Source organism: Canis aureus, unplaced genomic scaffold (genome assembly GCF_053574225.1).
Source record: "Canis aureus isolate CA01 unplaced genomic scaffold, VMU_Caureus_v.1.0 ptg000124l_RagTag, whole genome shotgun sequence".
Classification (NCBI taxonomy): Eukaryota; Metazoa; Chordata; class Mammalia; order Carnivora; family Canidae; genus Canis; species Canis aureus.
In genome coordinates this window covers 594424-606791 of record NW_027554438.1, presented here as the reverse complement: position 1 = coordinate 606791, position 12368 = coordinate 594424, and the positions used below count along the sequence as shown (strand labels likewise).

Below are 12368 nucleotides of genomic sequence, written 5' to 3'. Positions count from 1 at the left end.
AAAAAGATTCATGGAAACTAATGAGAATGAAGATGTAACCTTTCAAAATCTTTGGGATGCAGCAAAAGTAGTCCTAAGGGGTTAATGCATTGCAATACAAGCATCCATTCAACAACTAGAAAGATCTCAAATACAAACGCTAACCTTACACATAAAGGAGCTAGAGAAAAAACAGCAAATAGATCCTACACCCAGCAGAAGAAGAGAGTTAATAAAGATTCGAGCAGAACTCAATGAAATCGAGACCAGAAGAACTGTGGAAGAGATCAACAAAACCAGGAGTTGGTTCTTTGAAAGAATTAATAAGATACATAAACCATTAGCCAGCCTTATTAAAAAGAAGAGAGAGAAGACTCAAATTAATAAAATCATGAATGAGAAAGGAGAGATCACTACCAACACCAAGGAAATACAAACGATTTTAAAAACATATTATCAACAGCTATACGCCAATAAATTAGGCAATCTAGAAGAAATGGACGCATTTCTGGAAAGCCACAAATTACCAAAACTGTATCAGGAAGAAATAGAAAACCTAAACAGGCCAATAACCAGGGAGGAAATTGAAGCAGTCATCAAAAACCTCCCAAGACACTAAAGTCCAGGGCATGATGGCTTCCCAGGGGAATTCTATCAAACGTTTAAAGAAGAAACCATACCTATTCTCCTAAAGCTGTTTGGAAAGATAGAAAGAGATGGAGTACTTCCAAATTCGTTCTTGAGGCCAGCATCACCTTAATTCCAAAACCAGACAAAGAGCCCACCAAAAAGGAGAATTATAGACTAATATCCCTGATGAACATGGATGCAAAAATTCTCAACAAGATACTAGCCAATAGGATTCAACAGTACATAAGAAAATTATTCACCATGACTGAGTAGGATTTATTCCCAGGACACAAGGCTGGTTCAACACTCATAAAACTATCAATGTGATTTTGCAAGTGACATATCAGATAAAGGGCTAGTTTCCAAGATCTATAAAGAACTTATTAATATCAGCACCAAAGAAACAAACAAGCCAATCATGAAATGGGCAAAAGAACAGAAATCTCACAGAGGAAGACATAGACATGGCCAACACCCACACGAGAAAATGCTCTACATCACTTGCCATCAGGGAAACACAAATCAAAACCACAATGAGATATCTCCTCACACCAGTGAGAATGGGCAAAATTAACAAGGCAGGAAACTACAAATGTTGGAGAGGATGCAGAGAAAAGGGAACCCTCTTACACTGTTGGTGGGAATGTGAACTGGTGCAGCCACTCTGGAAAACTGTATGGAGAATCCTCAGAGTTAAAAATAGACCTCCGTACGACCCCAGCAATTGCACTGCTGGGGATTTACCTCAAAGACGCAGATGCAATGAAACGCTGGGACACCCGCACCCTTAGGTTCAGAGCCACGATAGCCACACTGCGAAGGGGTCTCGGTGTCCATCAAAGATGAATGGATATGGAGGGTGTGTGGTCTCTGTACAAAATGCAAGATTACTCAGCCGTTAGGAATGACAAACACCCACCATTTGCTTCGACATGGATGGAACCAGAGGGTGTTACGGCTGAGGGAAGAAGGCAATAGGTGAAGGACAAACATTATATGGTCTCATTCTTTTGGGGAGTATGACAAAAATAGTGAAAGGGAATAGAGGTGAAAGGAGAAAAAAATGAGTGGGAGATGGCAGAGAGGGCAGAATAGGAGAGACTCCTAACCCTGGGAAACGAACAAGGGGTGGAAGAAAGAGAGGAGGGCGGGGGGTGGCGGTGACTGGGCGACGGGCACCGAGGGGGGAACTTGATGGGATTAGCACTGGGGGGTTACTCTCTATGTTGGTAAAACGAACTCCAATAATAAATAAACCGATAAACTCACAAACTTCCCGAGACACAAAAGTCCAGGGCCAGTAGGCTTACCAGGGGAATTCTATCCAATGCTTCAAGATGAAAGCATACCTATGCTACTAAAGCTGCTCCGAAAGATAGAAAGAGATGGAACACTTCCAACCCCGTTCTTGGAGGCCGGGGTCACCTTAACTCCAGAACCCAAGAACCCACCAAAAAGAAGAATCCTGGACCGATGTCCCTGATGAACGCGGATGCACACCTTCTCCACAAGATACGACCCAACAGGTTGCAACGGGACATTATTAAGAAGTTACTCACCATGACCCAGTGGGGTTTATCCCCCGGGTGCAAGGCTGCTTCAGCACTCGGAGAGCACTCCATGTGCTTCTTCAGATCTGCAAGAGAGAAAACAAGAACCAGATGATCCTCTCAAGTGACGCAGAGGAAGCATTTGACAAAATACGGAATCCATGCCCGATCCAAACGCATCAGAGTACAGAGATACAGGAAACGTCTCTCAGCATCTTCCAAGCCATCTCCGAAAAGCCCGTGGCAAATTATCATTCGCAATGGGGAAACACCAGAAGCCTTGCCCTGAAGAACAGGCACGAGACTGGGATGTCACTCTCACCACTGCTATTCTCAGCATAGTACGAGACGTCATGGCCTCAGCAGTCAGGCAACAAAACGAAACAAAAGGCATTGAAACTGGCAAAGAAGAAGTCAACATCTCCCTCTTCGCCAATGACATTATATTGTACCTAGAAAACCCAAAAGACTCCACCACATGATTGCTCAAACTCCCTACAGCAAGTTCGGCAGTGCGGCAGGATACAAACGTGGGGCCCAGAAACTAGTGGCCTTTCTACATGCGAACAAGGAGACCGAGGAAAGGGACATCGAGGAAAGGGTCAACCCCAATTATACAACTGCAGCACCCCCAAAAAAGCATGAGCTACCTAGGAAGAACCCTAACCAAAGGTGTAAAGGGTCTCTACCTGAAACACTGCAGAACAAGTCTGAAGGAAACTGAGGAAGAAACAAAGAGATGGAAAAGGTTCCATGATGCTGGATTGGAAGAATTAATATTCGGGAAAATGTCAATGTGACCCAGGGCAATCGACACAACTAATGCAATCCCTGTCAGAAATACCATGGACTCTCTTCAGAGAGCTGGAGCAAGTCATCTGAAGACTGGTGTGGAATCCGAAAAGACCCCGAACGGCCACAGGAAGAGTAGCCAAGAAAACCACTGCGGGGGCAGCACAATGCTGGATTTCACGTTGTGCCACGAAGCTGTTACCGGCAAGACAGTGTGATACTGGCACAAAGACAGGCACACCGATCAATGGAACAGAAGAGAGCATCCAGAGGTGGACCCTCAACTCTATGGGTAACTAATATTCGGCCAGGCAGCAAAGACCTTGCAGGGGGAACAAAAAAGACAATCTCTTCAGTAAATGCTGCTGGGAACACTGGACAGCCACACGCAGAAGAATGAAACTGGATCATTCCTCTCACACCATACACAAGGATAAACTCAAAATGGATGAAGGATCTAAATGCAAGACAAGATTCCATCAAAATCCTAGGGGACAACACAGGCAACAACACCATTCTTGATCTGGTCCACAGCAACTTCGTGCAAATTACATCAGCCATGAAGGCCAGAGAAACAAGAGCAAAAATTGATCGCTGGGACTTCACCAAGATGAGCAGCTTCCGCACAGCAAAAGAAACACTCAAAAAACTTAAAGCCAACGCACAGAATGGGAGAAGTTATGTGCAAATGACCCTGTCAGGTAAAGGGCCAGTATCCAAGATCTCTGAAGAACTTCTGTAACTCCACAGCAAAGAGACCAAGGATCCAATCTGGTAGACGGGCAAGAGACGTGAACGGAAATGTCACAGAGGAAGACGTAGGCGTGACAGACAAGCACATGAGACAATGCACCGCATCACTGGCCGTCAGGGAAATACAGGTCAAAAGCACAACGAGATCCCACCTGACGCACCAGTGACCGCGGTGAACGTTAACAAGACAGGAAGCAGCGAATGTCAGTGATGATGTGGCGAAAGGGGAACCCTCTTGCACTGCTGGTGGGAATGTGACCTGGTGCAGCCACGCCTGGAAAGCCGTGTGCAGGTGCCTCAGAGAGGTAACAACGGATCTACACTGTGATCCAGCATGGGGGTGCACTGGTGGAGATGTACCCCAATGATACAGATGCAGGTAAATGCTGGGACATCTGCACCCCGAGGTTTCGAGCGGCAACATCCATGATAGTCACTCTGTGGAAGGAGCCTCGGTGTCCATCGAAAGATGAATGGATAAGGAGGGTGAGTGGTCTCTGTACACAATGGAAGATTACTCAGCCGTTAGAAACGACGAACACCTACCATTTGCTTCGACCTGGATGGAACCGGAGGGTATTAAGGCTGAGGGAAAGAAGACAATCGCGAAGGACAAACATCATATGGTCTCATTCTTCTGGGGAGGATGAAAACAATAGTGAAAGGGGAGAGAGGGGAAAGGAGAAAAAAAATGAGTGGCAGATAGCAGAAAGGTAGACCGAACAGGAGAGACTCCTAACCCTGGGAAATGAACAAGGGGTGGAAGAAAGGGAGGAGGGTGGGGGGTGCGGGTGACTGGGCAACGGGCACGGAGCGGGGCACTTGATGGGATGAGCCCTGGGGGGTTATGCTCTATGTTGGCAAAATGAACCCCAATAGGAAATAAGAAACACACCTATAAAGAAACACACAAACCTCCCGAGACACAAACGTCCGGGGCCAGATGGCTTCCTAGGGGAATTCTATCAAACGCTTCAAGAAGAAATCATACCTGTGCTACCAAAGCTGCTCCGAAAGATAGAAAGAAATGGAATACTTCCAAACTCGTTCTTGGAGGCCAGCGTCACCTTAACTCCAAAACCCAAGACCCCCCCCACCCAAAGGGAGAATTCTGGACCGATGTCCCTGATGAACACGGATGCACACCTCCACAAGCTATGAGCCAACGGGATCCAACAGGACATTATTAACAAGTTACTCACGATGACCCGGTGGGCTTTATCCCCGGGGTGCAAGGCTTCTTCAGCACTCAGAAAGCACTCAAGGTGCTTCATCAGATCTGCAAGAGAGAAAACAAGAACCAGATGATCCTCTCAAGAGACGCAGAGGAAGAAGCATTTGACAAAACACAGCATCCATTCCTGATCCAAAAGCTTCAGAGTACCGGGAGAGAGGGAACGTCCCTCAGCATCTTCAAAGCCATCTACGAAAAGCCCGCGGCAAATTCTCATTCCCAATGGGGAAACACTGGGAGCCTTTCCCCGATGACCAGGCACGAGACGGGGATGTCCACTCTCACTGCTGCTATTCTCAACATAGTACGAGACGTCATGGCCTCAGCAATCAGGCAATGAAAAGAAATAAAAGGCATTCAAATCGGCAAAGAAGAAGTCAAACTCTCCCTCTTCACCGATGACACGATACCGTACCTAGAAAACCCAAGACGGCTGGAACTCCTACAGCAAGTTCGGCAGTGTGGCGGGATACAAACTCGGGACCCAGAAACCAGTGGCCTTTCTGTAAGCGAAGAATGAGACCGAGGAAAGGGACATCGAGGAAGGGGTCAACCCCATTTATACAACCGCAGCACCCAAAAAAACCATGAGCTACCTAGGAATAAACCTAACCAAAGGGGTAAAGGATTGCTACCCAAAACACTGCAGAACATGTCTGAAAGAAACTGAGGAAGACACAAAGCGATGGAAAAAGGTTCCATGCTCCTGGTTTGGAAGAATTAATATTGGGGAAAATGTCAACGTGACTCAGGGCAATTTACACAAATAGTGTAATCCCTCTCAGAAATACCATGGACTATCTTCAGAGAGCTGGAAAAAATCATCTGAAGACTTGTGTGGAATCAGAAAAGATCCCGAACGGCCACGGGAATAGTAGCCAAGAAATCCAATGCAGGGGGTGGGGGTGGGGCAGCACAATGCCAGATTTCAGGGCGCGCCTCAAAGCTGTGAGCATCAGGACAGTGTGGTACTGTCACAGAAACGGACACATGGATCAATGGAACAGAGGAGAGCATCCAGATGTGGACCCTCAACTCTACGGGCAACTAATATTTGGCCAGGCAGGAAAGATGGGGAAAAAAAGACAGTCTCTTCGATCAAGGCTGCTGGGAACACTGGACAGCCACATGCAGAGGAATGAACCTGGACCATTCCTCTCACACCAAACACAAGGATAAACTCAAAATGGATGAAGCATCTAAATGTGAGACAAGATTCCATCAAAACCCCCCGGGAGAACACGGGAAACAACACCCTTCTTGAACTGGGCCACAGCAACTTCTTGCAAATTACATCAGCCACAAAGTCCAGAGAAACAAGAGCGAAAATGGATCGCTGGTACTTCATCAAGATGAGCACTTTCCGCACAGCAAAAGAAACACTCAACATAACTCAAAGGTGGCCCACAGAATGGGAGAAGAAGGTATGTGCAAATGACCCCGTCAGATAAAGGGCCAGCATCCAAGATCTCTGAAGAACCTCTGCAACTCCACAGCAAAGAGACCAACCATCCCATCCAGAAAACGGGAAAAGTCACGAACAGAAAAGTCACGGAAGAAGACCTATATGTACATGGCCAACAAGCAGGCAAGACAATGCTCTGGGTCACTGGCCATCAGAGTAATAAAGGTCAAAACCACAATGAGATGCCACCTCACACCGGTGAGAACATTAAAAAGACAGGAAACACCAAATTTTGGGGAGGCTGTGGAGAAAGGAGAACGTTTTCAAAATGCAAAAATTTCAGAGGTAGCCATACTCACCTGACAGGGACCAAGCGGGAGGGGCGGGCTCCTGGCCAGGCTGGGGTGCTTGGGGAGGGACCTGAGAGCTGGGAGGGGGAGGCAGGCGGAGTAAGAGCCAAGGGCTTGGGGAGGCTCCTGGGGCCCAGCAGCCCAGGCCCTCAAGCCACCGTCCCAAGGCCGTGCCCTGACATTGCAAAGTGCCTGCACCCTAACCCCTCTGAGCGCACGCACATGGGTTCCGCGGTACCTCCCTGAGCCCGGGGGAGGGGCCCCGCACCCTCCCTGAGCCGCCCAAAGGAGACCTGGCCTGACCTGTAGGAGGCCCCACCGCCGCCCCCCTCCGCCAACAGGTCCCACCACTCCTTCCCCGCAGCCCTCTGCCCGGCACCCTGGCGGCCCAAAGGGTGTGGGTCCGGCTCGCCACGGGGCCACCTCCATGCAGCCCCAAGGCCCGCGGTCCCTCCCAGGCACCCGCTGCGCCACAAGCGAGGGTCAGATGCCCCTCGCACAGCCACCCCAGGGCCCGTCACACCTCCCGGGGCCCACGCTGACCTGCGCGCAGGGGGCCGAGGCCTGCAGAGCCGCTGCCGCGAGCCCGGAGCGCGGGGAACCGCGGGCCTGGACTGGGGGCGCGGCCGAGCTACCTCCTGCCACCGCCGGGTCGCATCTGCGCACAGCTCCTCCTGCGGCCAGCCGCGGCCCCCTTCAGGTCACGCTCGGGGTCAGGCGCAGGGGCAAGCTCCTGGAACCCTGTGGCCTCACCCCCGCTCCCGCCCCTGGGCCCGCCCCCCGCACAGAGGCCCGCCCTTCGCGGAGTTCAGAGCGGAGTGGAGAATGCCTATGCCTCTGCCGGGTAGTCTGGTCAGGCGCTGGGTTTGAGGCCTTGAGCCCCCCGCTCAGTCCCAAGGGACTCCTGCTCATGGAGGCACGAAGCCTCTCTCTGGCTCTGTGTCTCCCTCCCTGTCCTTCCGTCCGGGTCTCTGTCTCTCCCTCCCGGTCTCACTCTCTGTCCCTCCTGGCCTGGCCCTGTCTCCCTCCCTATCTCTCAATCTTAGCCACAGCAATCAGACATCAAAGAGAAATAAAGTGCATCCGGAATTGCAAGGATGAAGTAAAACTTTCACTATTTGCAGTTGACATAATAGTACACACAGAAAACCTTAAACACTCCTTCAAAAACATTCTATAGCTGAGAAATAAATTTGTAAAGTCACAGGATACAAAAACAACACACAGAAATCTGTATCATTTCTATACACTAATAATGAAACAGCAGAAGGACAAATTAATAAAATAATCCCATTTACAATTGAACCAGAAATATTAAAATACCTAGGAATAAGCTTAACCAAAGAGGTAAAAGACCTATACTCTGAAAACTATAAAACAATGATTAAAGAGTTGAAGATGACACAATTGGAAAGACATTCCATGCTTATGGATTAGAAGGCCAAATACTGGGATCCCTGGGTGGTGCAGCGGTTTGGCGCCTGCCTTTGGCTCAGGGCGCAATCCTGGAGACCTGGATCGAATCCCACGTTGGGCTCCCGGTGCATGGAGCCTGCTTCTCCCTCTGCCTGTGTCTCTGCCTCATTCTCTCTCTCTCTCTGTGACTATCACAAATAAATAAAAATTTTAAAAAAATTTAAAAAAAAAGGCCAGATACTGTTAAAAGGTCTATGCCAACCAAAGAAATCTACACTTTGGATGCAATTCCTATCAAAATATCACCGGCATTCTTCACAGAGCTAAAACAATCCTAAAATTTATATGGAACCACAGAATACCCCAAGCAGCCGAAGCAATCTTGGAAAAACAAAACAGGAGGTAACACATTCCAGACTTCCAGTTCTATTACAAAGCTGTAGTAACTCAGAAAGTATACTGTTAGTACAAAATGGACACACAGATTAATAAAACAACACTAAAAAATCTATAATTATATGATCATTTACTCTCTGACAAAGCAGGAAAAAATAATGGGAAAAAGTCTCTTCAACAAGTGCTGTTGGGAAACTGGATAGCTACTTGCAAAAACAATGAAAGTAGGCCATTTTCTTACACCATACACAAAATATACTCAAAATGTATCAAAGACCTAATTGTGAGATCTGAAAGTATAAAAATTCTAGAAGAGAGCAATTTCTCTGGTATTCCTGTAGCGACATTTTTCTAGACATGTCCCCTAAACTATGAGGATGCAGCAAAGGTGGTCCTAAGAGGAAAGTATATAGTAACACAGGCCTTTCTCAAGAAACAAGTTGCAAAGACACAACATAACCTGAAATCTAAAGGAGCTGATAAAAGAACAACAGATAAAGCCTAAATCTAGCAGGAGAAGAAAAATAATAGAGTGGACCATAAAGCAATGATATGGGGGAAAAAACAGAAAAGATCAATGAAATTAATAGCTGATTCTTCGAAAGAATTAATAAAATCGATAAATGCCTAGCCAGACTTATCAAAAAGAGAAAAGAGAAAGGACTCAAAGAAATAAAATCATGAATGAAAAAGAGATCACAAGCAACACTGAAGAAATACAATTATAAGAGAATATTGTGAGCAATTATATCCCAACAAATTAGGCAATTTGGATGCATTCCTAGAAATATATAAACTACTAAAACGGAAACAGGAAGAAATAGAAAATCTGAACAGAGCCATAACCAGCAAAGAAATTGAATCAGATCTCAAAGGTCTCCTAACAAACAAGAGTCCAGGGCCAGACGGCTTCCCAGGGGAATTCCACCAAACATTTAAATAATTAGTACCTATTCTGAAACTGTTCCAAAAACTAGAAATGGAAGAATAACTTCCAAACTCATTCTATGAGGCCAGCATCAATCCCAACACCAAATAAAGACCCCACCCAAAAGAAGTACAGATCAAAGATCCCTGATGAATATGGATGTAAAAATTGTCACCAAGATAGTAGCAAATTGGATCCAAAAGTTCATTAAAAGGATTATTTACCATGACCAAAAGGAATTTATTCCTGAGATGCAAGGGTGGTTCAACAGTTGCAAATCAACGTGATACACAACATTAATAAAAGACAAAATACAGCATTCTTTCTTGATTGAAACTCACTGCAGTATAAAGACAGAAGGAACTTACCTCAGTATCCTAAAAGCCATACAAAAAATCCACAGTGAATATCATCCTTAACAGGGAAAAACAGAGATTTTCTTCCAGGGTCAGGAATAAGACAGGGATGTCCACTCTCACTGCTGTTCAACATAGTGCTAGAAGTCCTAGCCTCAGAAATCAGACAAATAAAAAGCATCCAAATTGGCAAAGAAGTCAAACTTTCACTATTTGTAGACAACATGATACTTTATATAGAAAACCCAAAAGATTCCATCCCAAAATTGCTTGAACTGATGTAGGAATTCAGCAAAATCGCAGAATATAAAATCAATGCACAGAAGTCAGTTGCATTTCTATACACTAAACATGAACGGATGAAAGAAATGAAGGAATGGATCCCACTTACAATTGTCCCCCAAACCATGAGACACCTTGGAATAAACCAAAGAGGTAAAGGATCTGTACTCTGGATACTATGGAATGCTTATGAAAGAAATTGAGGAAGACATAAAGAAAAGGAAAAACATTCCATTCTCATGCATTGGAAGAACAAATATTGTTAATGCTACCCCAAAAGTTGTCTATTGCTACCCAGAGCAACCTACACATTCAGTGCAATCTCTATCAAAATACCAATTTTTAAAAGGTTTTATTTATTTATTCATGACAGATACACAGAGAGGGAGAGAGAGAGGCAGAGACACAGGCTGAGGGAGAAGCAGGCTCCATGCAGAGAGCCCAACGTGGGACTGGATCCCGAATCTCCAGGATCCGGCCCTGGGCTGAAGGTGGCGCTAAACCGCTGAGCCACCTGGGCTGCCCGCATTAGCATTTTTTACAGAGCTGGAACCAACAACTCTAAAATTTTTTAAAATAAATTTATCTTTTATTGGTGTTCAATTTGCCAACATATAGAATAACACCCGGTGCTCATCCCGTCAAGTGCCCACCTCAGTGCCCATCACCCCCACCCCCCACCCTCCTCTGCTTCTACCACCCCTAGTTCGTTTCCCAGAGTTAGGAGTCTTTCATGTTCTGTCTCCCTTTCTGATATTTCCCACTCATTTTTTCTCCTTTCTCCTTTATTCCCTTTCACTATTTTTTATCGTCCCCAAATGAATGAGATCATATAATGTTTGTCCTTCTCCAATTGACTTATTTCACTCAGCCATAATACTCTCCAGTTCCATCCACGTCGAAGCCAATGGTGGGTATTTGTCATTTCTAATGGCTGAGTAATATTCCATTGTATACATAAACCACATCTTCTTTATCCATTCATCTTTCTATGGACACCGAGGCTCCTTCCACAGTGCGGGTATTGTGGACATTGCTGCTACAAACATCGGGGTGCAGGTGTCCCGGCATTTCATTGCATCTGTATCTTTGGGGAAAATCCCCAACAGTGCAATTGCTGGGTCCATAGAGCAGATCTATTTTTAACTCTTTGAGGAACCTCCACACAGTTTTCCAGAGTTGCTGCACCAGTTCACATTCCCACCAACAGTGCAGGAGGGTCCCCCTTTCTCCACATCCTCTCCAACATTTGTGGTTTCCTGCTTTGTTAATTTTCCCCATTCTCACTGGTGTGAGGTGGGATCTCATGGTGGTTTTGATTTGTAGTTCCCTGATGGCAAGTGAGCGGAGCATTTTCTCATGTGCTTGTTGGCCACGTCTATGTCTTCCTCTGTGAGATTTCTCTTCATGTCTTTTGCCCATTTCATGATTGGATTGTTTCTTTGCTGTTGAGTTTAAGAAGTTCTTTATAGATCTTGGAAACTAGCCCTTTATCTGATATGTCATTTGCAAATATCCTCTCCCATTCTGTAGGTTGTCTTTGAGTTTTGTTGATGGTATCTTTTGCTGTGCAAAAGCTTCTTATCTTGATGAAGTCCCAATAATTCATTTTTGCTTTTGTTTCTCTTGCCTTCATGGATTAATCTTGCAAGAAGTTACTGTGGCCAAGTTCAGAAAGGGTGTTGCCTGTGTTCTCCTCTAGGATTTTGATGGAATCTTGTCTTACATTAAGATCTTTCATCCATTTTGAGTTTATCTTTGTGGATGGTGCAAGAGAGTGGTCTAGTTTCATTCTTCTGCACGTGGATGTCCAATTTTCCCAGCACCATTTATTGAAGAGACTGTCTTTTTTCCAGTGGATAGATAGTCTTTCCTCCTTTGTCGAATACTATTTGGCTATAAAGTTGAGGTTCCACTTCTGGATTCTCTATTCTGTTCCATTGATCTATGAAACAACCCTAAAATTTGTATGAAACCAGAAAAGACCTCAAATCACCAAAGTAATGTTGAAAAAGAAAACCAAAGCTGGAGGCAGCAAAATTCTGGACTTCAAGCTGTATTACAAAGCTCTGATCATCAAGACAGTATGGTTCTGATACAAAACAGACACATATATCGATGAGACAGAATAGAGAACCCAGAAATGGACCATCAACTCTACGGTCAACTAATCTTTGACAAAGCAGGAAAGAACATCCAGTGGAAAAAGACATTTTTTCAACAAATGGTGTTAGGAAAATTATACAGCCACATGCAGAAGAATGAAACTGGACCACTTTCTTACACCATACACAAAG

The 12368-nt window shown here is 45.6% G+C and overlaps 2 long non-coding RNA genes across 6 annotated transcripts in view; one reads left to right on the top strand and one right to left on the bottom strand.

Annotated features, from left to right (window-relative positions):
- Positions 1–12368, bottom strand: part of LOC144309606 (uncharacterized) — an 81132-nt gene that overhangs the window by 48744 nt on the left and 20020 nt on the right. For both annotated transcript variants that reach the window (XR_013375558.1, XR_013375557.1), the window contains exons 2-3: positions 4907–4983; positions 2169–2245 (exon numbers count right to left, since the gene is read on the bottom strand). This is a non-coding gene — a long non-coding RNA (uncharacterized LOC144309606). The remainder of the gene's footprint in view (positions 1–2168; positions 2246–4906; positions 4984–12368) is intronic.
- The window catches only part of LOC144309605 (uncharacterized), a 74498-nt gene that overhangs the window by 50416 nt on the left and 11714 nt on the right, over positions 1–12368 (top strand). The window lies entirely within an intron of this gene.